Raw genomic sequence first — 26067 nt, 5'->3', positions numbered from 1 at the left:
CTTCTTGTCTTCACACCATGGTAGGTAATTTTCTCTTATAAAGTTGATGGTACAATTAATTCACTTAAGAAACAGAAAACCAGTGAAAAATACATGACTACAATGTGTGGGAGGTAAAAGGAAGCACAAGGTCTGGGTGCTATGAAAGAGAATCAACGGGGCCTCCCTCGGTTTGGGTGGCTACGATTGGCTTCCTTGAGAAAGTCACTTGCCATCTGAAAAATGAGAAGGAATCATGAGAAGGAGAGATAAATGGCATATGTGCCAGAAGGAATGGCATGTTTTAAGTCCTTGAAGCAAGAGAACACTGTCTCTTTAAGAAACCAAGCGAGGGTCATGGTAGCTGGAAGGCAGCTAGCAGAGAAGACAGGGACACAGGACAGGGTGGCTGAGAAAGAGGCAGCCGTGCCCCGTGAGGGTCATCTACTGGGTCAGGGGGCTGGGGTTTTGTGTGACATGCAGCAGGAAGCTGCTGACCAGCATGAAGCAGAAAAGTGAAAGGCTTCATATGCATATAAGTCACTCTGAATTTTATGTTGGGGATGAATTAGAAAGAGGCAATAATGTAATTACGAAGAGCATTACGAGGCGCCTTCATTATCCAGGTGAGAGGTGGGTGTGATTCTGGTAGCAGCTGTGAAGAAAGAGGTGCAGAGAGATTGGAGATACCTTTTGGAGGTAGAAATGACAGAAATTACTCATGAATTGGAAATGAGCAAGGGGGAGGAGTTGTTAAAAGGACTCCTGCAGTATGGCCTAGCAATTTCTGGCTTGGTATTATTTTCCAAGACAGTGGAAAAGGAAGTAAGAACAGACCGATGAGAGGAGGAGGACATAGATCAAGGTTTACACTTTTATAATTTAAGTTTGGGATGACAGACAGCTGCTCAAGTGGAGCCGTCAGAGGCCTGCAGACCAGAAGGGATGCTGAAGTGGAAGGCATCAGCCTGGGCACCACAGGCACATCGATGCCGCGGGGAGGGCGCGCTCGCGGAGGGCGAGGTGTGGGGGCGGGGGACCGAGGCTATTCCCCAGGATGTTCCGAAGAGCCTGAGAGGTCCCCTTGCTCAACTCATTTCCCCTCTGATCCTCGCGCAGAATACCAGTTACTTGGCTTTTATCCTCAGGTCTCATCAGGAACCTGCTAACCTGCCTCAACCTTTCGAGAATTAGGAAACCGGGAAGGAGACCATTACTTAACGATGCTAATCGCCTCCACCTGACTGCAGCAATCATCTCATTAAAAGAAGAAAGAGCCTCACATTCCAGGGCTGCTTGGCACATGGATGTTTTAATCACATTTGCATATGGTGCTCTATTCCAGATTGCTTGAACATGATAACTCGGAGCAATCCATATTTATGATTTGAAAATTGCTGACTGAATAATTACCCATTAAGTAACTTCTGTTTCCTTGTGTATTATTTCTAATTAGCAGTGGGGGAAAATAAAGGGATCACTATTTATGGATACAGTTTAGACTTGGCATTTACATTGGGATTGCCGTCTTCACCTCAGCTCGCTGCTGCTCTTGGGCTCCCCCTGGCGGCCTCCCCGAGCTGCTGAGCCTGGGGGCTCCCGCCTCCCCTGCTCCTCTGCTCGCTTCCCCCACAAGCCTCCACCCACTAACACCCTGCCCAGCACCGTGTCCACCTCCCGCAGGTGCAGCCTCGTGTTATAAAGGGAAAAAATCCTTAATTCTGAAATCATTCATACGCTGAATTTTTGCTACATGAAATTCTTGTTTTTCATAATGTGTCATTCAATATTTCTACCCTTTTTGTTTGTTATTTTTTAATAAAATTTTTATAAGATATTATTTATTTATCTTTAGAGGAGAAGGAAGGGAGAAAGAGTGAGAAACATCAATGTGCGGTTGTATCTCACATGCCCCCCTATGGGGGACCAGGCCAGCAACCCAGGCCTGTGACCTGACTGGGATCGAACCGGGGACCCTTTGGTTCGCAGGCACTCAGTCCACTAAGCCACACCAACCAGGGCTGTGTTTGTTATTTTTGTTAAGGAAAAACTTTGCTACGACATTTACTATATAGACTTAGTTGCTTTTTCAGCTCCTACCCTTTAGATCCATATATAGAAAACAATGAGCATTTATTGATATCTATATCTATCTATACAGAGAGAATGTATTTATATAATTGCAAACAGAATGACCAGAGGGGAGGGAGCTCAATAGATACGGCCCACGCCGGCCTGGCGCTAGAGCGGTGCGCTCTGTTATTTCCGCTTTCCTTTCTGCAACTGCCGCAGTTGCAGCGGCCTCTGCGGCCAAGCCAGCCCAACTCAGAGGCAAATGGCTAACAAATTGCATCTAAATCATGTAAAACCTCTGTCTGTCATACAATAACCAAATATGTTGGTTATTGTGTAACCATATTTGGTTATTGGGCAATACATTTCACCTTTCTGTCTCAGTTTTTACTTAAATAAAATATGGGCTTTGGCCTAAATCAATGGGTCATAGCCTGGGAGTTGCGTCAGATTGACCAGCAGAAATTTTAACGAAACCCAGGTGCCAGGCCGCAGCCCGGGAAGCGGGGTTTGGCGGATCGGAGCCGGTCCTAGGCGTCCCGGCAGGCTCTCCCGACCGGGCGGCGGCGGCCAGCGGGGGCTCCCTGGGCAGGAGACCTGCGGGCTCTGCGCATCCGCGCGGCCCCAGGCGCGGGCTGCTTCGCCGGCCCTCCTCGTCTCCCATCTGCAGCGAGTGACCGTGTTACTTCATTGTTGAAGTATTTTTTCTATTAAACTAATCGCTCATTCTGATGAGCTGGCTGGAAGCATCCTCTTCTGCTCGCGGTCCGCGGAAGCCCCGAGGGAAGGCCGAAGGCAGAGGCAGAAAGTACAGCCCCACCGCCCCCGCGGCGCGGAGAGCCGTGCCTGTCAGGAAATGCAGGGCTTGTTCCCTGGAGAATCGATCTATCTTGTCCCTCCAAAGAGACAGGCCAGGGCGGACTTCTACCATTCTAAGCTGTGTTCCTCCAGCCGGAGCAGAGGGCCAGAAACACCACAGTGAGCAGACGGCTATTGAGGGGGCGAGGAGCCTGATTACCAGTTACTGTGATCAGCAGATGCGAAGAGGAGGCCTGGATTTTGGAAGCCCATGGTTCTGAAGAACACACCTTTCTATGTTTATGGTAGAAATAAAACAACTTTAAGGGTGATCATCAATACCGGGGACCCTCCCAGCCCAGGGCCAGATGGGAGATTCCGGGCGCAGACCTGCCCTCCCTGGCAGACGGGGCGGCGACGCCCAACCCCTGCCCCCGACTCCTCTGATCTTCCAAGCCCCAGCCTGGTCAGACCCAGAGCAGGGAACACATCGTCTTGGCACTGAGGACCTGCCCGTACCACTGAACTAAATTTGCTGAAAGGAAAACCCAGAGCGCATTTCCTTGTACTCTAAGTTACGTATATGCAGTTCAAAACATACCTCTCTAAGGTGGAATGTGGACTAGACAGCAGCCCATAAGCAGGGCTGCCTGTCAGGAAGGATTGGGCAGCCGGCCTGTGTTTGCACTGAGGCCATTCCTCGGACTGCTCCTCAACCCTGCCACGTGCACACCCAGCGAGAACCCCAGCAACTTGTGTTAGAATGAAGCCCAGCTGTACACGAGGAAGCAGCCTCAGAGATCTAGCCAACCTCCTCGCCCAATGAGTGAGCAAAGCTATAAGCCAAAGAGGGGCAGTGACTTTCTTAAGGCCACGTGGCCCAATCAGGACTGGAAATCAGACACCGAGTGCCTTGTTCTACTGCATAACCTGCACCAGGGGTGGAAGTGACCTTAAAAATCATCTAACCCAAGCTCCTTACTTTGCGTATGAACAGTGCTGAGTGTTGTCTTTGCTGCAAATATCTGAGAGGAATATAAAAAGGAGCAGAGTAAGGTAATGGATTTTTTTTTTACAGAAGAGGTAATCACCAGAAGCCAAGAAAGACAAGGACACGGTGGGGGTGGGGCTGCAATGTGCACTTCACACATCGTCCGCGTGAAGCCTGTGTCCATTCCCGGCAGCTGGAGGAGCAGTGGGGCCGTCGAGTTCCGGGCTTCGGAGTGGGGGGCCTCCCAGACCCACCTGACCAGCCAGCCGGGAAACTGAGCCCGCGGTCATGGATGGAAGCAGCAACTGGCAGGGGACAAACGTAAAATTTACTTAAACACTCCTCAAATTTCATGGATGGAGGCGTCCCTAGTTCCTCTGTGAAGACCACGTCTCAGCTCCATGAGACGCTGCCGCAGGAGAATGTGGGCCCTGTCCCAGCAGAGCCGCATCCCTTCAAAAACATCCAACCCTTCTGCACATGTGTCTCAGGACCTAGTGGCTGGAGTGGGTGGGCCTTCTCAGGCGTTAGCCAGGGAGAAGACACCAGTCCTTGGAAGGGACACTAAGGGGCACTGAAGGAAAGCTCTGTGTCCCTGCGCTTGGTTCTCTTGCACCTATATTTTGGAGAGTCTGGGCTTGCTTGAGGCTGTACTCAGGATTAATGGGGTTTAACAGACTCTCTCTAGCCTGGGGGTTCCTGTCGCTGGGTGGGGAGAGACAACTGAATCCTGTTTGTGAGACAGACACCTTAAGGGTCTTGACTCACAATATTTATTTTCTTTTTGCTTTCCCTGAGTCTTTTAAGTGTTTAAAATGTCTCCACAGATTCTCACCGTCAGGGTTTAATCAGTGGGGGGCGACATTCCCTAAGCCAGGGTGGGGCGACAGCAGCCATTAGTGGGAATCTTTAAAAGAAATAAAATGAGGTGAGGAGGGGGCAAATCTTCCTTTACATCACACCTTGTGAGATTTGCATTGTGATCGTATTAAAGATTTTTCCAAAATTTCCCAAAGATTGTTTTACAGACCAAGAGCTCTAATAAAGCCTTATCAGGAGGAAATAATGACTTTACAGTCAAATGAGTTGGATGAAATGAGGTAAAATCATTTTTTTTCACTGCAGGGCTCTCCCAAACTCTTAGTATGTAGAGTTTGACACATTTATTTGACCACAAGTCTTTTCCATCCAGGGCATCATGAGAGAAAGTTCACCAGTAAAGGATACGAAGAATGATTATCTCTGAAGTAGAAAAGGTAACGGATGGTTTATATTTCCTTCCGTGTGTTTATCTGCAGCTCATTCATTTTGTACAAGAAACAGAGATTTCCTGTGCAGTGAAAAGTAAAACAAAATGCTCTAATTGAAACTGCTCCCTGCGCTAGGTCAGGCTTGACCAGGGAAGGATGGGCGTGACGGCTGGACTGGAGTCCCCAGGTGCATCCTGGGACGGAGCGAGCACACAGAGCCTGGAAGCAAGGAAGACCGCGTGTCTGGAAGCGAGGGTTTGTAGGTCTAGGCTCGGTAAGTCCAGTTATATTACAGCTGCCTTGGCTTCATCTCTGCTTCCCAGACTATTCCAATATTCTTCATGTCATGAGCCGCGGTGGCCGACAAAGAAACCAAAGACTCTGCCACCCGCCATCGCTTTTTGCCAAAAGTCTTTCCTGAGCTTAGGAACCAACCTTCTCAGACCAGCCAGGGAGTTAATGATAATAGTATGATTTTTAAACACTCTTGACAGGCCTGTGTCTCTGGTTTTCTCAAATTCCCCTCCTTTGACATGATATTCATATCCCATAGGTTGGTTACTTTCATTCAAATATTTTGTAGTGTTAAACATTCTCTTCAAATGGTAAATATATAGGTAAAAAAGTTACTTTTCCTCTCAATTTCTTTAAAGCACATATGACAGCTTATAACAAAAATTATACTGTAATGGAGCACATCCAGGGCCCCCCAAAAGGGTATTTGTCCAGAGATTGGGGTGTTCAAGAAAAAATATGTTCTCCCCACCCCAGGGCGGGCTGCCATGGGGGATGGGAGCCTTGAGCAGGGCCATTGAGAGTCATTCTGCATGCCAATAACAGGATAGCTTCGTTCCTCATATGCAAAGAGGGTCATTTTGCATATCACCAAAGCTAATCAGGAAGCTTTAAAAGACTTAATACAGAATGTAACTGGGAGAAGAAAGAGGAGAGACAGGGGCCTGCAGGAGAGACCAAGGGACACAGACTGTGGGGAACAGTGTGAAGACCATGTGGGAAGAAAGAGGGGAGAAAGGACTCTTGCTAGTGGGCCAGGAGAAGGTGCCACATGGTTATGGATTAAGAGCTGGAGATCGTGGCGACGCAGCGGAGGGTGCTGAGACCCGCGAGAGGCCTGCCCAGCCGAGCCCCAGACTTCTTTGCCTTCTGAAGGACGGTGCCCCTGACTGGCCTGACTGGCCTACCTGGGCAAGGGGGGCGGGGAAGGCAGGACTGTGTGTGTTGGTCGGTGTTTTAAAGGGATTTTGAGGTTTAAGGGTGACATTTAGCCATTAGTCAAACCTGTATAACTTTTGAATAAATAGTCCCTTTCCTTTTCACCAAACTGCCATTCAGAGCCATAATTCCAAGGGTGGTGGGCAAAGGACCCACAACCGAGGGACTCCAGAGAAGGGGGGTGTCGTTTTGGTAACAGCATCTGGGCACCTCCCCCCACCATGGGTCCATTTGTTCAGTAACAATACCACTGTGTTATAGGGTTTCAGGGACCGTAGCCTCACCAACAGGCAAGAGGGCCCCAAAGCTGGTAATAATCAAGGAGGCCTTGGAAAGACAGGCCACTTTGGAGACAAAACCTGCCCCCTTAGCAAGGGCACAGCCCCTGCCTCCCTCATCTCATCCTGTGTGGCGCTGTGATGGTCGGTTAGTCAAAGATGGGTGAGATTCCTGTAGAGGAGGGACAACCTAAGCCAGACACGGCTGGTATGGGCAGCAGCAAAGGACTCGGGGGACATGGAGAAAGGGTGAAAAGGCTCGGCTTGGACAGGGCCGGAGTCCTCATTCTATTTAAGAGAAGTCCCCTTATCTCTTGGTGCCTCTGTCCAGCCTGCCTGGCTCAGGCTTGAAACAAGACTAAAGGCAGGGTCAGCCCTAAACTGGGTTGGGAGGGTCCTGGTAACAAATCTGGCCCAGTTCCTCGAAGCACGCTCTGTTCTTCCCTCAAAAGGTAGGATAACCAGCTCATACTGGGAAGGAGATTTCCATTATTCGCACACCCTGACCTGAGGCAGATCTCTTGTGCTCCTCCAGTTGTTATCTATGATCTCTATTTGTTTTCTGTAAACATAGCCTTTTGACATGGATTGATGAGCTTTGCATCCATACCCCTGTGCACATGGTTCTCAGTAACAGCCTTTGGACACGGGGGCTCGGGGCCTTTTCCGCTAGAGGGAAGAGCCCTGTCCCCACTCCTGGCAAACAGAGAAGTAGTTGCGACAACTCGTGTTTATTCCCCCGCATCCGTGACAAGCCCAGGACAGGCTCTGTGGGGTTCAGAGCCCCGCTCCCTCCTCGGCTGGCTCCGGACAGCAGCCCTCAGATCCAGGAGTGCCCCGAGTGGCACTCCCCATGACAGATGGTGCCCGAACAGGGACAATAGGGCTTAATAAGTATTTAGATATAATACAGAGAACAATCATAACAGAATAGGAGAGAATCTTTCACAGCATTTTATAACACGAGCACTCGGCCAGGGAGACGCAGCTGAGAGTTTTATCCCTAAACAAGCAGTATTGACTATTCCCCCAAAATAACCCAGAAATGAAATAACATGCATAGGGTTACACTTTTAAAAATAATCATGAACAGGTTGAGTTAAGAAATCACAGCGCCTCCAGGATCGGGCAGGGTGAGTTAGAGCCGTGCGTCCGAGTCCCGCTAAGGCCCCTGCGTGCTGCGGGGTGATGGGTACGCTGGGGAGGGGGCAGGAAAAGGAATCCATTCAGTAAAAATTGTGTGCTTATTCTTACATGTTTAAACTTCAGTCACCTTCAAAGGGCTCTCCGTTTGATGCAATACACCTATCAAGACATGTTTTCTGCGGCTCAGAACAGTTTTTGAATTTGTCGCGTTTGATGCCTTTTAAGTGTGTCTGCTGTTTTTGTTTCACCTCTTCCACACCAGCACAAGTTTCCTTTTGAGGATGTTTTTCATCCAAGGAGACAAACAAACAAACAAACAAAATGTTGCTCAGGGCAAGATTGGGCAAATAGAGAGGGTAGGGCATGGGAATCATGTAATTTTTTAGTCAAAAACTAGTGCACACTCAGCACAGTGTGGGCAGGTACACTCATAAATCACCCATCATGAAATGGGCAAATGTGTTGAAAGAGTCTACAAAAAAAATTCACTGAGACCAAACACAGCCTCTCACAACACCACCAGCTGGTACCCTGATACAGACAGGTTCCTACAAGATTCTCCTAGTGGGAGAAGCCTGTACTGCAAGAGGGCCCACCCTGCAGAAGATAATTCCAATTTGTTTGGGTCCCCCCTCATATATAAACTTATTACTTTAAGAATATTAATAGGAAGTAAAATTGCAAGTCAATTCAGAATAAGCTTTAATTTTCATGTAGACAGAACACACCTATCAAATATTCATAATGCCGATATTTCATCTTAAAAACACAACAGTAATTTTATTGTGTTATTGAAACATGTTTAAATACCTCTCCCGATTGGAGAGTTCTCTTTCCAAAGATTTAGGGAATTGGTTGGTGTCACCCGTGAACATAGGCATAATTAAAAATTTGATACATGAGTTTGAAAATACGAACCTGGTCCAACAATTCACCACTGCGCTCTCCCCAGGAAGAGCAGCTGCCGCGTGAACGGGAAGAACCAGCAGCATCCGTCATTGCTGCTTCCCTCGTTATCGATGGCGTTGTTCCTACCTTTTACACATTACAGCTGCCTGCGGTGTTGGACGTATGGGCAAGGCTCCGTGACGAATCATGGAAGGTTTCCCTGGTTAACAGCAAAGCTGGCAGGTTCCGCCCAGAGTGCAGAGGCTCTCACACCTGCAGGGGCAACTTCAACGGGGGGAGGCGGCAAGCTCTGTGCCTCCCAGACCCCGGGGCACATGTGTGTGTATAGAGGGGCCCCTAGGTCGGCATCACCAAGTGCCTCATCGCCACCCTCCAAAGGTCCCCGTAGCATTTGCGGTCCATTTCTCGTCACCTCCCATCCTTGCTTCAGGTAACCACTGATTTGTTTTCTCTCGTTACAGATTTTTTCAAATTCTAAAAGGTCACATAAATCACACAATTTGAACTATTTAGCCTAATATAATAATTCTGAGATTCATCCAAGTTGTATTATATATCAATCAACGTGTTCTTGTTTATTGCCAAGTAGTATTTCGTTGCACAAACATACTAATTTTTTAGTCCATTTGCTTAGCAATGGATATTCGAGTTATTCTCAAGTGTGGCTCTTAGGAGTAAAGCCGCTGTGAATAGTTCCGTATTTATGTTGTCATGTGTTTTCTTTTCTCTTGGTACAATACTGAGGTGTGGAACCCTTTCCTCTTTACTTCCTCGAACTCCTCACTCCTGTCCCAAGGGGGCACCTCCTGAATCGACCACCTGGACCCAAGTCCTCACCTCTGGCTCTGGTTTTGGAAAATCCCCAATGAAATGCCACAGCCTCACTGTGTGCTGCCCGCTCCCTCTCATGGATGAAGGACAAGCTCTCCGTTACGCTTCCCCAACCTTGCTCTTTACGCCAGGAACCAACTTCCCCATGACCTTGAGGCCCAGTGCCTGTGATTCTTGGTCACCTCAAAATGTCCTTAAATTGTTTTCCACAGGTGGATCTCCTCAATCTGATTGCACACTTTCAGTGAACAAAAATATTTAGCCCAGTTACATTATATTCCCCCAATCATGCAGAACCTTCCAGAGATATTATTTATCTAGCTGTGACCTGGACAAAATGTGCTGACTTATCCAAACTTCAGATTTCTCATCTATTAAAAAGATTATATAATTATATTTCAGGGTCATTATGAATATTAAATCAAATCATTCAGAGTCATAGATTCTGGTCTATGAACGCATATTCCTATTAAAGGAATTTGGACCTTTTTGAGAAGTATCTGATTCCAGGTCTGGGAAAGGAACTATACAAATTAAGTCTGGAAACTATTATTGTGCCAGAAGCAAGAAAGGTAAACTGCAGTGCACTGCCATGTCAAAAAGACATATGTGTAACATTTTTTAGAATAACATGTTTGAAACAAAAAGACATAACCATTTGCTGAAGAAAATGCCCTGGCCTAGGACATAACAATTTTGGCATAAAACAAATAATGTTTGGGACAGAATGAAACACATCAAATCATCAAATATATATAAATCCATGAATTTTTAATGATTTCAGATGTTCAATAAAACAGGTTGTTATGAAATCAACATAGTAATATAAAATATGAAAACTAAATGAAAATAACCACACTTAACCATGCCTTATCTACACAAATGTATATTTCATAGTACCCAGAGTTGATGAGGAAAATTTTCCTTTTTGAAGAATACTGGCTTATGAGTACAAAATAAAAGGCAGAATTGTAGAATCAGCATTTAAAAACTTCAAATAAAATAGGATCTAGGCAATGGTCATTGATAGGCATAGAAACCACTAGTAGAAAAAAATTATGGGGAATTTTATAAGGGATCAGATAGACACAGTGAGCACACTGATAAATCCTGTTCTTTAACTGATCTGTCTTGGGTCACTGAAAGTGGGAAAAGCAGGTATTTTATGCCTCACAGTGAGATGAGGTAGGAAGTTTCCAGCACCATGATGATGGTATTTTCCCCTTAAAAATGGAACCAGGTTCTAATCAATCTAGTGCTCATTCTCCACTTCAGGTAACCACTGAATTCTCCATCTCCTGTGCTCCATGTAAAGGAAGGTCCCATGCAGCCCTTGTGCTCTGAAATGGAACCTTTCCCTCCCAGAACCCAGAATCCAGCTCTCATCTCTGGTGAGGAGCAAGGCACTGGGGTCCCCTGGGGACCTTACTAGGGGCTTCTGCGTGCCACTCACCCATCACACCCACCAGCATATGCATGTGTGGAGGGGATGTTAGCGGACACTAGTCAAGTCCTTACTATTATGAAAGTCTCTACACATATACAAAATAGTAGAGAATAGTATAATAAAATCCAGTGTTCTGTGATCCCAGCTTCAATAATCATCAGTATTGGCTTATCTTGCTTCATCTATAGACATACCTGCTCCAAGATTATTTTGAAGTAATCACATCATCTTATTTAAAAGTATTATTATATTATGTATCTCTAAAAGGATATGAGTATTTCCTCTTAATCATTATTTAAAAGTTAAACATTCTTGTACATATAATTATTTTTCTAAACTTTTTAAAATTAAGTTACACACATCAGCACAATTGACCCCTAAATACTTGAGTGCCTGCCTCCTAAAACAAAGGCATTCCCTTACATGACCATACTCCCGTGGTCTCACTTAAAAGTTTTGACACTGATATTTACATATTCATATTTAGTTTTCCACAATTGTTCCAAAAATGTCAACAAGGAGTCACTGTATAAGCTTAATCATAATACACCTACCACTTCTAAAATTGTAACACTAATTCTTTAAAATCATGAAATATCTAGTAGTCAGTTTTATATTTTCCATCTCCATCGCTCTTTCTTTCTGTGTGTGGGTGTGTGTTTCAATGTCTTTCTTTCTTCTTTCTTTCTTTCTTTCTTTCTTTCTTTTATTTTGTAGAAGAAATCTTGGAAATGTATTCTCCCAAAGGATAGATTTTGTTGAGTGTATCATCCCTGTGGTCTGTTTTTAAACCATACTTCTTCATCTCTGTACTTTCAATATACTGCCAGATATACCTTAAGGCTCGATAGAAATCAGGTGTGATTTTTCAATAACTTTACTTCACAGACAATGCCAAGTTCTTCAGTCCGTTGATATGTAATGCCTGACTGTCCTTTACTTGGGATCTTAACAGATGTTGCCTACATTCATTAATTTATTAGAAGGTGCAAAACAGTAGTATTCTACAATATCATGTCTTCTTATGTTACTACCTGTACAATTTTTACAAAGTTTATAAAACTTCCTTTTTTCACTATCCAGAAATTATCACTTTTATTACTTCGGTAAATTGCCATTCCAGTTCTCCTCTATGAATATAATTTTTTCACATAGTTGAAATCATAATATACATACAATTTTGTAGCCTGTTGTTACAGTTAACATTTTATTATTATTCTTTTGCCATATCACTATGATTATCCATAAATACTTTTAATGATGGAATGACTATCTCTTTAAAAAAATAAAACTTCTGGCCTGGCTGGTGTGACTCAGTGGATTGAGTGCTGTGGAACCTGTGAACCAAAGGATCGCAGGTTTGATTCCCAGATCAGGGCACACACCTGGGCTGCAGGCCAGGTCCCCAATGTGGGGCGCTCGATATGCAACCACACATTGATTTTTCTCTCCCTCTCTTTCTCCCTCCCTTCCCTTCTGTCTAAAAATAAATAAAATCTTTAAAAAAAAATTTAAAAAGAAACTTCTTACCTATTATGTTATACTATGGTATAACCATCACACGTTATGTGTAACTATCATATGCTGTGTATATAACTACCATATACTATAGTTTATATAAGAAAGATGAATAAATACTTGAATCTTACCAGTTATCAATATAATGGTTTTATTCCCAAACATTTTCCACTAGTGACCAGTTTTTCTAATATTTCTTAATATTTCATTATAAAATCATAGATTTAAATATATTTGATGGGTTTTATTCACAACCATTATTAAACTTACTGAAGCTCAAATTGTTCCATCTTTGGTTAGCGTGAGCCTGTTAACATAGCTTCCTGGATATTTTTGACATGATCTTATTCTGTGATTGCTTTCTTGCTTTCTAGTAGAAAAAGAAGCTCCATGCTCAGATTATGCATTTCCAGTCACAGACCTATAATCAGCCATTTTTCTAAGTAGCCTTGGATATTTTTTTTTGTGATAAATGGTATTTAATGACAATTTGTATGCTTTGGGTTTTCATCACTATTGAATTTCCCATTTTTTCTAAGTCTTTTAGTAGATAGTGTATATTTTTAAGTTACAGGGGTTTTGCCTAGCTTTATAAATCTTAAATGTTTCTTCTCTACCTTAATGCGGAAAATCCTGGTTCTTCATGATATCACTTTAATTAATTGCCTTTTTTCACAATCAGTCATAAAACATTCACACAAGAGTCTAAATGAACGTTACTAGTATTGGGGAAAAACAATGCTACTGACTATGGATAAGAATTTGTCCCTGGTTCTTTCTTCCTATGTCATATCCCATTAAGGATATATAATAAAAACGCTGACTCTTCAGACCAGGAGGAACAGTTCCTGTCTCATCTACGCTTCCATTTCGTTGTGCACGTCCATGCTTACCTTCCCAAGAGCAAACCCAAAGCCAATACAGGGAACTGCATAAAGAAGACTTTCTGCATATTTTTTCCAAATTAAAACTACAGCGGGAAGAGTGACCATCTACTCCATCTGTTAGCAACAACACTGGGCATGTGGGGTCAGGGGTTACTGGTGGGCTGCAGACCTTCAGAGGTCCCAGTGACACATGGGTGGCAGCCCCACATCGGTCAGGGCACCTGAACTCCAGTGGCCTCGTCTCCGTGCTTCGTCAATATAGTAAACACTCCATGTATTTCTTAGTTATATAACAGAAGTAGTTTTTTGTCAGAGAAGTAACATAAAAAAATGGGAATGCTCCTTTGGAAGAGGTGATTGGTAGACAACAAATGGGAACATTTGCTTTTCTCTGTGGAATGATTTATGTCTTTCACCTAAGTCAAGCTAGACTGAGTGACTCAACTCAGGGTTTATAATCCACTCGTTCTGACTATGGTCTGCACATCATTTCCCTTGGCCTTTGGTAGAGATGTTTTGCCTTCTTAGCATCTGACCGCTAGAGACCCGTGGCAGGAAGTAGCGGGAAGGACTGGGGCCCCCGGGGACAACCCGCAGAGCAGTGATTCTGGCAGCAGAAATGGCCAGACGCAGACATGAGAAACTGCGTGGAAGACTCCCTGCGCAGTCTCCTTGTGTTCTGGGGAGGAGGAGCGGAGTAGGAAAACAAGCTAGAGCAAAGCCTGTGCTACGTGTCCTGACCAAGTGGAGTTGTTAAAAAAGACCTGCAAGCAATCGTCTTGCAACATGGAAACCACTTGATGGCTTAGGTTAGACCTGAGGAACTTTCCAAAAGTTGTCAGGGAGGGAAAGAGCTGGTGAGATCGAGGGCAGCGAGCGAAGTATCAGAACAGGGCCACAGCGGGGTGAGTGCCGAAGGAAGAGCGTAGCTTTAGCTTCTTGCTTTGCAAAAAGCACAAGGGGGCACTCAGGGTAGGTTCTCGACAAAGGGGGCTTTAATTTCCAGCCTGAACACAACAGACTGTGACCATGGTATGGTGCCCCCAAACCCCCAGGGAGACGGTGTCCCGCTACGGCGGTGGCAGAGGCTGGCCGCGACTCTGGGATTCTAAACATCTTCGCAGCAGGAAAGGGCTCCCCTCACGTGACGCAATACAGTCCACAATGGAGTTCACCCCTCTGCTCTAAGATGAATTCTGAGCTGGGAAATTTCAGATCCCTTGGAAACGGGAAGTCTACTTCCAAACAATCAACTAAAAAGATCATACAGTTCTATTTTATTCAGGGAATTCACTGCAGTTGCTTAAAAAAAATTAAAATGAATGTTCAGGTGATTTTTTTAGACTTGCAAATATAGTAAGACTGTAAACATCAAGGGAAAAATAGTAAGTAAGAGAGCATGCTGAATACATTTGCATTTTCTAAATGGAAAATGTTTCCTGAAATTACCATAAGGCTTGAAATACTAAGCACAATAAACATGTAGTCAAAAGGAGGCTGTGTGGAGAAGGCAGAAAGGAGGGAAGCAATGGGAGAGAGGAGTTGTAGCACCGTTAGCAGACATTTGTTTCTCTCTTATCTGGTAGTACCGAGTCCTCTGGCTGAGCTGGGTGAGGGTGAGCTAGGTTCTAAATATGTAAAAAAGTGAGCTAATAAAATAAAAATAAAGCACTGTCCTTTTCCCTCTGAGACTTAGTTTTATTCTATGGTTGTGGGGAGAAAGAGGAAAGGTACACTTCTGAAGTTTATGCTTTTGTTTAAAGTTGATTCATTTGTTTAATATCTGTAAAGGTCTACAACCTATATCAATTGCCATCCTCTTTTTCCATCTTGTAAAGACCCCTCCCACGTGAAGCTCTGCCCCAGCCATTCAGAAGCCCCGCCTCCCCTCTCCTCTTTTACCATCTCCTGTCATCCTGGCTGCTCCAGTCTAGGCACTAGAGCATTTGGCACCTGCTTACTCCAGTCATTATTCTTTGAGCTCTACCTTCCACATGATGCATGAGCTCCTGGCCCTGATGTAACTGAAAATGCAGGTTCAGCTGCCTGCCATAACAAAAGCCAAACTCACGAGACAGATGCTGGTGCAAAAAAAAAAAAAAAGCAAGGTTTATTCAGGTGCTATGACCTGAGAGAATGGTGGACTCCTGTCTCAAAGACCACCCCCCCTCCTGCCCAAGCCTGTGGTTCTTATAGGGCCAGGAAGGGGAGGGCTTTTTTTTCCCTATCCAATTAGCTTTTTGAAAGCATGGTCCCTATCCATTCATCTTTCTAGCTTCTGGCTATCTTGGCCAATGGGGGAGATTCCCTAGCCCTTCCTCGCTGTCTATACTAATGATCATGTATTCATCTTCCATCTCCAAGGACTGTTCTTTCTTTTACTCTACAGTGGCCATCTCTGTCACCATCCCCCTTGTCATAGTCTAGATATTCTGTCACCAAGAACAGCTTTGATCCTAAAATAAAGTCACATAGCCTACTGGGACCACAACCACTTAACCCCTTGCCCATTTACTCATGTAACCTACCTGGTAATTCTTCAATCTCATCAAAATTTCCAATCCACTGATCCCACAACTTTTCTTTTCTCTCTTCAGGCCCTCTAGTGTTTTTTTTTTTTTCATTGTCTTTCTTTAATATGTTATTGGCCTTATGACTGCCTCCTTAAGTTAAGCTCAACCTCATTATTGAAGTAAGTTTGCTAAACCAAAAACCCTGGATGAACTCGGGCATCTACCTTGTTCATGACTATGTGGTGAAACTGAGGGCTGTCAAAGGAAGGAATCCCAAAGGAGCAGAATCAAATCGTGGTGAATTTATGCCCAGCTACCTCAGAATGGCCTGGGGATCCTACTGCATACCTTACCTAAGTTTTGTCACTATTCTCAATAGCTAGACCATAGATTCACCGTTTAATTCATATTTCCTATTTTCTCACCAGTTCCTCTTTGCCATCATTGCCTCAGAACTCTTGGGAAGATAAAGTTTACCAGTCAGGAATTCCCTCAGTGCCTCAAAAGGGGAAAATCTAAAAACTTTTAATTTTTTTGCTCCTACTAAAATGAAGCACAATTCTTCCTACTGAAAGTAACTCCTATTTTTTGTGCCTGAGTTCCAGCCTTGATCTCAGCACTTGATTTATTTTATCTCATCAAATCATCACAATAGCAAGCACTTTATTACTACTACTACTACTGCTACTGCTACTACTTCTACTACTTATGGCGGAAAGTTTCAGTAGTTTTCCCCAGCCAAACATCAACAGCGCTCTTGGCTAGAAGAGCAGATTGTCCTGGCATTGTCCCAATTCCAGAGTCCCTTGTTCCTGAATTAAAGTGGAAGACTATGTACATGTCTTCTACTTGTTACCTCTAGACACATTTTACTCTAGGAAGCTGTAAGGCTTTGTCACAAAGAGGGCTAAGAAAATAAAGAAAGGATAGGGAAGCCCAAGTACAACCCCTCTGCAACAAATACTCCTCAAAAAGCATGCCCTGCTCCGAGGGGAGGCTCCCTTAGAGCACGTGAGCTCTCCCTCGAGCCTGGGGACTGGGTATGAAGAAGTTAAAAAGCGCATATTTAGTTGACTAATATTTATCTGGAAAAATTACAAAGTTTTTAATTCTATGAATCTCTACAGACTCTCCAAGCCTTAACTAATTAAGAGAGTTCTGGATTAGAAACTGTCTTCCAGAGAGAAGGGTGAGGATTGTTAATGTGCACTCATCAGCACAGGCCTGAGGACAAGCCTAGAGCTTGCCCTCAGCTTTCACCCACTAGGCTTGGAGCCAGAACTTTTCTCACAGGTTGAACCACCTTTTTTCGTTCCCAATTCATTCTCTAATATTAATGCTGATCAAAATGTGAATTAAGGATAGGAAGCATTGAAAATGAGACGCTGGGATGATTGGCAAAGTAGAATCATGTCCTGGTAGACTGGGAGACGCCCAGGAGGGCATTCAGTTCGCTCTTGCCATTTTATTGGCGAGGGAACCGGCATCCAGAGAGGTTGTCCGCCTACCCAGGGTTGCAAGGTTGCGAGGCTGGTGCCTGGCCAGTCCCCAGATGCCAGACCCACTAGCCCAGGCCATTTCTGCACCCTGCTGCACGGAAACTGAACTCCTTACATGTAAAATGAGATGCTAATGAGAGCAATTGGGTACATTTATTCTTGATTTTGTCATCAATGGTTGTTATTCTCTAGCAAATTAACTCCTGAGAAACAAAAGTGGCTGTCTGTAGAGGTACACGAGCCAAAGATTGGGACAATCATCTTTCACAGGCCATAAATATACTGTATTTTGCTGTGTATAATGGACACTTTTTGGTCAAATTTTTGAGGGAAAAATGAGGATGTGCAGTATTCATGAGCAGTACTAATTCTGTATCTATATAAATGTTTTTAATTCTTTTTTTTGTGCTTATGCATTAAAAGTGTGATTCTAGAAAGCAATAATGATATCCATATGCAAAATAATACCCTGGAATACAATAATCAGTTGTTTCTAAATATAAATAAGCAAAAAATTGAATTAAAAATTAAAACAAAAGACTTTTTTCCTGAAAGTTTGGGCCAAAAACGTGGGTGTGCATTATACATGTCAAAATACAGTAGCTGTTGTTTTTTTTAATGAGAAGAGATATTTGGCAAAAATACCTGTCCTCTCGTGCTCCTTAGACTAGATTATTGAGGAAGAGAAGAGAATTTCCTTTCCTGAGATTCAGTTGTGAGAAAGAGACTCTACCCTTTATTTGCACCCCTACCAGGACAGGTCAGGGTTTGGACGTGGAATGACTAATCTCACAAATTCTGAAGGCCAAAGCTACCCCCTTGACAGGAAGGCTTGGTCAGCAAAGCCTTCCTGAAGGGGGCGCTGTGAGCACACCTGGGCCAGCTGTAGAACTCAGCTGCGTGTGGCGTCCTTTCTCTGCGGCTCTGCAAAAGTTAACCCTCCTCCTTCTCTTCTCTCTACACTAACCCCTGTCAATCAGTCATCCTGACATTACCAAGAAAGTTTAATCTCCAACAAAAGCTTTTTTTTAAATAATTGAACTATCTGCCTCTTGGGTCGCTTATGTTATTTCTCTGTCCTTTTGACAGGGACATTCTCTCTTTTTCTCTCTTTCCTGGAGTCAAGCCACAAATCTCCAAATGTACATTAAAGTGTCAGTGCCTTGAGGAGCACCTTAAAAACTGGCATTAATTGTCAAATGTATCTCCCTGCTGTCTTCCACATTCATGGTGACTTCTACCCTTGGAAGAACAATTTTTCCTGAGTCTATCTAGTCGCATCCTCGAAAAACTTTCGCAGTAGGGTCTTAGCTGGTTCGGAAAACTGAGGAAGACCCAAAGCTGCATACCTCCCGGGTGCTGGGGTCCCTGTGGTCTTGTTACCATGGGTAGCTAGATATTAATAAAATAGAAGGGGGCAAAAGGAACCAGCCGTTAGTAAGCCTAACAAGCTAGAGAGCTGAATTGAACACCAAGCTTGTTTCACTAGGAATTGCGGCATTCGTACACACGCCAAGGAATCACAACATTGCCCCGCCGAGAGGATTAATACCCTTCCCTCCCCCTTAAAGGAAGAACAACCCACTTTTCTATCTCCCAAGGGTACAACTTGACTAAGTGGGAGGTGGGGATGGGGGGAGTAGAATAAATAATAAAGGGAAAATTTCTCTGCTGGGCGCATGCCCAGTGAAATGCAGTGGGCGGTAAGCACGTGCACAGTATAGACTAAGACGGGGACCATAATGGGCGGAGCCTAGCCTGCAAAAAGGATTGGATTGGATAAGGGACACTGAGCCCTGGAAGATCTAGAGAATGGATTGGTTAGCTGGCAGGCCGAGCCCCAGCCCGTGAAAAACTTTAAAGTTAAGTTAGTTTGAAATAGTATCTGGTACTTCCAAGCCTAAAATAATATAATCTGAGCCCAACAAAAGCAAACACCCCCTCTCTTTCCGCGGCCCTTAACACGCATTTGCTCAGGCATGCCCGTGTGCTCGCACATTCTCTCTCCATAACAGCCAAGCGGACTCCAAGCACAGGCTGCAAGCAAGAGCCTGGGTGCGGCAACGCAGTGCGCGCCAGAGTGCAGCCGGGAACAGAGACTAGCTAGCCAGACAGGGACGGAGGCTGAACTGGACCAAGATTTGTCATGACACCGAATTTCTAGACACTGACCTTTCTTCTGGGCTTGGTGAAGACAAGGGTGTGTTTTTCCACAGCAGATTGAATGGAGATGAGACACTGGGAACCCGGAGGGATGCTTTCTATTTCTATTCCAATAAATCTCACCACGAAATCTCCCCCTCCCATGCAAAGATCCTCGGAAACCGTGAAAGGACCCCATTTCTACTGGCAGCTGTGTCAGCGCTGATCTGGCTGCCGCTTAAATTCCCAGGCCCTGTGTCGTCAACCCTGCTGTTAACAGGGTCCCTAGTGCCACAGGAAGAGTTTACTCGGTTTAGAGTTCCTCCCCCAGTTTCTCATTAAACACGCACTGATTTTAAAATGATTTCTCCGGGGAAAGGAGAAAAGTGTCTCTGTTCCGGGACCTTGCAGTCACAGAGAGGACAGCGTTGCAGCCTGGGTGGGCTACCTTCTTACCATGGCCTCCAGCCCCTTGGTCCTCCGGGGTCTTATTCTACTCTGGTGGGAACGATAGCCTTCTCTTGTTTCCTAAGTTTGAAGTGAGAAAATAAGCATGTATAAGAATAGATTTGAAAAATTTTCCTAATTTTTTTATTCTGAACATAAACATTATTACAAAAAAAGTCCTTAGGCAATTTTTATCATTGTGATTTCCAATTTTCTTTGATTTGCTTCGGCTTGGGAATGGAGTAAATGGGTACAAAGCAGAAGGTTGATAAAACTAGAACAACTGGCCACAGCAGCCAGCCAGAAGCCACAGCGGCGCAGCGCTCCTCAGCTGCGCTGTCGGCTTAAAGCCTGACTCAGCAGTTTCGGGCAGGCCTAATTTTCTGAATTTCTCGCAAGTTCATAGATATACTGATGCTGCAGATCGAGAAACCTGCAATGAGCAGTAAAGACTGAGGAGTCTGGTTTGGAAAATGTCCTAAACTTATCTGCTATGTACAGCAACTTCCCCAAAGAAGAAGATGGGGGAGAAGAGGGGAAGGAAAGAAAGGAGTTGCCCTGTATTAACTGCCTTCTGTGCCCCAGGGAAGGTTCTAAATGTTTTTCTTGCAACATCTCATTCAATATCAAAAACAAGCAAACAAACAAACAAAACAAACTGATGCACATCAGTCTGGGACCTCCAAGCTCCAGAAATGTGAGAAATGTTTCTGTTGTTTAAAAACAAACAAAACCCAAAAAACATGAAATTGAACTATTGTTGTTTCCATTCTACAAATAAGGTCATTGATGTCTGAATAAGAAAGCAGACTAACTTCTATAAGCTAATAAAAAGAAGACTCAGATGGGAATTTAAAATGATGCAGCTTCTTTGGAAAAGTTTGGTGATTATTTTAAAGAACCATAAAATTACCAAATGACCCAGTAATTTAATCTCATGTATATACTCAAGAAATTGAAAGCAGTGTCTCAGATATGAACATTTTGTACATAACATTATTTATAATACCCTAAAAGGTAGAAACAACATAAATGTCTATTGACAGATTAATGGATAAACAGAATGTCTTACGTACATTCAATGGGGTATTATCCAGCTTTAAAAAGTGATGAAATTTGCCCTGGCCGGGTAGATCGGTTGGTTGGAGCTGGTCCCATGCACCGAAAGGTTGCAGTTTAGATCCCTGGTCAGGACACATAGGAGAGGAAACGGATCGATGTTTCTCTCTCTCTCTCCCCCTTCCTCTCTCTCTAAAATCAGTAAAAACATATCCTTGTTTTGGGTAAGGATTTAAAAAAGCAATAAAATTCTGATACATGCTACAACATGGATGAAACCTTGAAAACATTATACTAAGTGAAATAAGCAAGACACAGAAGGACAACCATCGTATGAGTTGCCTAGAAAAATCAAACCCATTGACACACAAGTAGAACAGAGATTGCTAGAGGGAGGGAAAATAAGAAAATAGAGTTACTTTTTAGTAGGCATATGGCTGACAAGTTCCTATTGGCTAGTGACATAGTACAGCACGTAAGCGTCTGTTCGTGGTAAACTGCTGCGAACAGGCCTGCTGTGCTGCCTGCCATATAAAAGTATAGTGCGTGCAATTGTGTAAACTGCATAATGCTTGAAACAATAATATAGGACTATGTTACTGGTGTGTGTATTTACGATAGTATACTTTTTATTATTATTTTAGAGTGTACTCTCTACTTATTAAAAACAAGTTTTCTGCAAAGCCGTCTGCTGTGTTATTCTGGCGGCAACCCTATAGGTCTCGCGTTCACCGCATCTCTTGCTTGCATCGTTTTTTGCTGTGCTGGACTCCACCTCGTGTTTTGTTTATCATGGCCCCTAACCATGCAAAATTCACTGCTAATATTACCAGTAAGAGACTGCATTGGGTGATTGACCTGAAAGCAACAATGAAAATAATTAAGGACTAGGGAAGTGGAAAACCAGGGACAGTTGTTGCTCACCGGTCAGACATGTCCCATTCTACTGTGGCTTCAAATGTGAAGAATGAGAACCAAGGGACAGAAGCCGTTAAAGGATCTGCTTCACTGAGGCCATGAGACTAACAAAGATTCTAGAAGGGCCTGTATTCTATGTGGAGAAACAGCGCTAACCCAGATAACCAGACCCAGGGAGACAGCCTTCTCAGAGCCAGGAGAACTGCAGCCAAAGCAGGAAGTTTGTTTGCAATGTTGAACGACAAGGCTAGACCCAACTCTAGTGTTGAATTTACTGCTGGATAAATTGCAATTCATCACATTACATGAAAGCAAGTGGTGATTCTGTGAGTTCTGATGGGAAAGCAGCTGAAGCATTATTGGAAACCCTAGATGAGCTGATTGTGAAGGAAAATTACCTGGCAGACCAAATATTGAATAAGTACAAAACCTCCCTATTCTGGAAACAGACGCCTGAAAGGACTTTCTTCTGTAAGTAGATTAAGTCAATGCCAGGTTTCAGGGCTTTTAAGGACAGGTTAACAGTCTTGCTTGGGGAGTGTCGCAGGCTACACACAAACCCTTTGTGATCGGGCACAGTGGGAACCGCACAGTTACCAAACATGTCAATAAGCACACTCTGCCAGGGTCTACAGAAGCAATAAGAAGTCAGGCCTGACCCAGCTCCTCTTCCACGATACCCTCCGAACTGTTACGCCAGCGAAGGGGGGCAGCACTATTTGAAGAACAGCGTGCCTTGCGAGGCTTTGCTTCCTGCTGATAATGCTCCTGGATGTTCTCCTTTCAACGGCGATCTTCATCCCAGTATCAAAGTGGTGCTTTTTCCTCCAAACACCACCCTTTTGATCCAATCCATAGATCAAGGATTTATAGCAAGCTTTAAGACCTACTAGCTGAGGAGGACTTTACGCAGGCAATTGCAACAACTGAGGAAGACACTGAGGAGAAGCAGGTGCACTTCTGGAAGCATTACAACCCCTGTGACTGCGTTAAGGACCTTGCTTGGGCTTGGGGCGATGTCACCAAGGAGGGCATAAATGGCATCGGGAGGAAGGCCCTCGAGAGGTTCATCTATGGCTTCAAAGCGTCTGCCAAGGATATGGAAGTTGCAAAAATCACCAACGCTGCTGTTGAAATGGCAAGTGACTTCAACCTGGGTGTGAGTGAGGATGGTACCAAGGAGCTCCCCAAGTGGTTTCTGAGGAATTGACCAAGGAGGAGTTGTGAGACCTGGATCAAAATGTAAGTAGAGGAAGAAGCAAGAAATAGGGAAACTGTGGTAGAAGGAAAAGAAGAACCTCAAATATAGTTCACAGTGAAGAGTGTGGCAGAAACTTTGGCAGACCTCAACAAAAATCCTTAAAAGTCTTGAAAACCCCAACACTAAAAGGTTTTTATAAATAAAGAGGAATGTTTATGCTGAATTATCCACTTACAAACAAACCTATGATTAAAAAAAAAACCCCAAAATGAACTAAGCAAATCACCATGGACATATTTCTAACAAGTGACACCTGCCTCCTCAGGCATAGCGTCTACAGGTCCTTCTGGAGGGGCTCCAGAAGGCAGCAGCGCCTTCCCGGGGGATGGCAGCCCCAAGTTGGATATCGCCCTTGAAGACCTTCCAGTGGGACACGCTGTGGAGGCGGAAGACAAGATTAACAAAGATGCTGATGCCCCAGGCCCTTGTGAAGACATTTCAACAAGATTTTAAAAGTAGGAAATTAAATTAAACTAAAATTTTAAAAATAGAAAAAATGCTTTTAGTATAATGATATAAAGGAAGAAAAAATATTTTTGTACTTCTCCACAATGCTTTTTTGTTTTAAAACAAGTGTTATCACAAAAAGTCAGAAAGTTAAAAAAAGAAGTGTATAAAGTAAAAAAGTAAGCTAAGGTTAATTCAATATGGAAGATGTTTATGGAAGATAAAATGTTTTATTAAACTTAGAGTAACCTAAGTGTACATTGTTTAAAATATCTACATTAGCAGACAACACTCTAGGCCTCCCCATTCACTGACTTACCCAGGGCAATTCCCACTCCTGCAAGCTCCATTCATGGGGAATACCCTGTATGGTATTTTGTTTTTTAACTTTATATCATATTTTCACTGTACTTTTTTATGTGCAGATATGTTTAGATAAACAGATATTTACCACAGTGTTACAGTTGGCTGCAGTATTTAGTACAGTAACATGCCTGGGAGCATATGCAGGTTTGTAGCCTAGGAGCAGCCCAGGGTGTAAGAGGATATACGACCTAGGTCTGTGAAAGTATGCTCTATGAGGTTCACAGAAGAAGAAAACTGCATAATAACATATTTCTCAGGATGTATCTTCATATACAGACAAATGACTGTATAAATCTGTGTTATTGTAGCATTCTACTGTTTTGATTACCATGAGTTTGTAAGAAGTTTTAAAATTAAAAAAAGCGAATTCTTTAATTTTGTTCTGTTTTCTCAAGATTGTTTTAGCTATTCAGAATCTCTTGAAATTCCACAAAAAATGTGTATTTTGCAAAAAAAAAATCACTGAGATATAATAAATATTGAATTAAATGTGCAGACTAATTTGGGTAGTAAGGTCATATTAAAAATGTTAGGTCATCTAATTCATAGACTGAGTGTCTTTATTTATTTTTCTTGCCTAATTGCTCTGGCTAAAACTTCCAACACTAGATTGAATACAGGCAGTGGAAGTGAGAACCCTTGTCTTGTTTCCGATCTTAGGGAAAAAGCTGTCAGTCTCTCACCACTAATTACAATGTTAGCTGTGAAGTGTTTATATATTTTGATAACATTTTCTTCTATCCTATTTTACTGTTTTTTTACCATGAAAAAAAAGGTTAAATTATGTTATATCCTTATGCTGCATCAAGAGAGAAGATAGTATGATGTTTTTCCTTTATTTTATCAATGTGATGTTTTGCATTGATTTTCATATGTTGATTCAAACTTCCATTTCTCAGATAAATCCCACTTGGTCATCAGGTATAATCCTTTTTAACATGGTGTTGGAATTAGTTTGCTGGTATTTTGTTGGAAAATATGCATCCTAATTCATAAGGAATTTTGGTGTGTAGTTTCCTGTGGACTTTTCTTTGTTGTTCCCAGCCCCATGGAGATCACGATATATGGGACATCAAAATGCCATGGGAATAGTCACGTATTGGGGGTGTCTTGATGGGAAAACATCAGTGATCATCAGAGAGCCCTGGATGACAAAGCAGATGGGGACGGTCAGGGAAGCTCTGTGAGGAGGGGACCTCCAACCGAGACCCAGTAGAGAAGTTCAGGCCAGGGGAAAGAAAGGGATTAGAGCACAGCGTTGGGGGTGGAAAGGTGAAGAAGTATGTCGTACGTGGGGTACTACAAATAGTCTAGAGGGACATGAGGGGAGGGCATGGGGTGAAGAGAGGAATAAGGATGGCTGGAAAATGTTGAGGGGCAGGGGAAGGTGAATTTCATCAAAGAGAGTAGAAAATTATGGAAGGAGTGTAAGAAAGGGTATGTCATCGCCTGGTTTACATAATAATAATAATAATAACATATGCTTTAAATTTTTTTCCTGCTGTATAGAGAATGTTTTAGAGGGGGCAAGCCAAGATAAGACTGACCAGCTATGAAGAAGGGAAGGAGAAGTAGGCAAGTCATTTAAGATTACAGAGGAGGCTCATCTGGGCTATCAGAAGGTATTGGCCTTCAGGGAAGAGAAGCCGGGAGAGAAAATAGGGCCTTTCCTCCACCTGGATTTCATTCTGTCATTGCCCTCCTCCCACCCCTCCCACCACAAGTCACCCTCCAAGACACAGCCCACTAGTGCCCCTTCCACGATTGCTCCTCTGCTCTTTCAAGCCTCAGGCAATCTTTTTTCCCCTTAAACATATAAAGCACCTTGTTCTTGTCTTGTGCCCTTATTTCCTGAACAAACATTTGCTCAACATCTTAAATATTTCTGTTACCACCCTGGACGTTGAAACATACAGAAAATAAAATATGAATAGTAATTCACCCTGCTCTGTATTAATTTATGCACTTAGTTTATTTCATACTTTATCACTTTACATGTGATGTGGGCAGTGCTGCATTTTTAAGCCTTTGTTTTATTCTCTAGAACAATGGAAATTGTAACAATTACCTAAATG

This window comes from Pteronotus mesoamericanus, unplaced genomic scaffold, assembly GCF_021234165.1.
Source record: "Pteronotus mesoamericanus isolate MK-2021 breed Mesoamerican mustached bat unplaced genomic scaffold, CSHL_Meso_final contig_123, whole genome shotgun sequence".
Taxonomy (NCBI): domain Eukaryota; kingdom Metazoa; phylum Chordata; class Mammalia; order Chiroptera; family Mormoopidae; genus Pteronotus; species Pteronotus mesoamericanus.
Note: the sequence above shows the minus strand (reverse complement) of the source record.